General features: G+C 35.6%; 1 non-coding gene across 1 annotated transcript; it reads right to left on the bottom strand.

The window, feature by feature from the left end:
- Window positions 1-644: 644 nt before the first annotated feature.
- LOC111745703 lies at window positions 645-763 on the bottom strand. Its single transcript, XR_002782772.1, has one exon. It is a non-coding gene; the product is annotated as a 5S ribosomal RNA (ribosomal RNA).
- Between the last annotated feature and the right edge of the window lie 708 nt (window positions 764-1,471).

Below are 1,471 nucleotides of genomic sequence, written 5' to 3'. Positions count from 1 at the left end.
CATCCCTCTGTCCATCAACAGATTGTCCTCTATATTTGTGTCTGTTTTTGATTAGTTTGTTCTTTTTGTTCCTTAGATTCCGCATCTAACTGAAATCAGATGGTATTTATCTTTCTCTGTCTGACTTATTTCACTCAGCATAATAACCTCTAAGTCCATCCATGCTGTTACAAATGGTAGGATTTCATTTTTTTTTAATAGCTGAGTCATATTACATTGTATATATGAACCATAACTTCTTTATCCAAGCATCTGTTGATGGGCATTTAGGTTCTTTCCATATCTTGGCTATTGTAAATTGTGCTGCCATGAACATAGGGGTGCATAGATCTTTACAAATTATTGCTTTGGTTTTCTTCGGATAAGTACCCAGAAGTGCAATTGCTGGGTCAAAAAGTATATCCATCTTTAATTTTTTGAGAAACCTCCATACTGTTTTCCATAGCATCTGAACCAATTTGCAATCCCACCAACAATGTATGAGGGTTCCCTTTTCTCTGCATCCTTGCCAACATTTATTGTTCTTTGATTTATAGATGATAGCCATTCTGACAGGTGTGAGGTGATATTTCATTGTGGTTTTACTTTGTATTTCTCTGATGATCAGTGACCTTGAGCATCTTTTCTTTTTTTTTCTTTTCTTTTGCCTACAGCACTCGATATTCCCAGATGGTCTCCCATCCAAGTACTAACCAGGCCCAACCCTGCTTAGCTTCCAAGATCAGAAAGGATCGGGTACGTTCAGGGTGGTATGGCCGTAGACTGCCTCTTTTCATATGTCTATTGGCCATCTGTATTTCCTCTTTGGAGAAGTATCTGTTCAGGTCTTCTGCTCATTTTTTTAATTGGACCGTTTGCTTTTATGTTGTTGAGTTGTATGAATTCTTTATATATTTTGGATATTAACCTCTTATCAGATGTATCATTAGCAAATATCTTCTCCCAATCAGTTGCTTGTCTTTTTATTTTGTTAATGGTTTCTTTTGCTGTACAAAAACCTTTTAGTTTGATGTAGTCCCATTTGTTTATTTTTTCTTTTGTTTCCCTTGCTTGAGGAGATATATCTGAAAAGAAATTACTATTAGCAATATTAGAGAGTTTACTGCCTATGTATTCTTCTGGAAGTTTTATGGTTTTGGGTCTTATATTTAAGTCTTTAATCTATTTTGAGTCTATTCTTGTGTATGGTTAAGAAGGTGGTCCAGTTTCATTTTTTTCCATGTATCTGTCCAATTTTCCCAACACCATTATAGAAGAGTCTGTCTTTACTCCATTGGGTATTCTTGCTTCCTTTGTCATACAATAAGTGAGCATTTAGGCGTAGATTTATCCCTGGGCTCTCTATTCTGTTCCATTGATCAATGAATCTGTTTTTATGCCAGTACCACGCTTTTTTGATTACTGTAGCCTTGTAATATAGTTTGATATCGGGTAGTGAGATACTTCCAACTTTGTTCTTCTTTCTCAAGAT

Source organism: Pteropus vampyrus, unplaced genomic scaffold (genome assembly GCF_000151845.1).
Source record: "Pteropus vampyrus isolate Shadow unplaced genomic scaffold, Pvam_2.0 Scaffold161, whole genome shotgun sequence".
Classification (NCBI taxonomy): Eukaryota; Metazoa; Chordata; class Mammalia; order Chiroptera; family Pteropodidae; genus Pteropus; species Pteropus vampyrus.
Note: the sequence above shows the minus strand (reverse complement) of the source record. Positions and strands in the feature narration are given on the sequence as shown.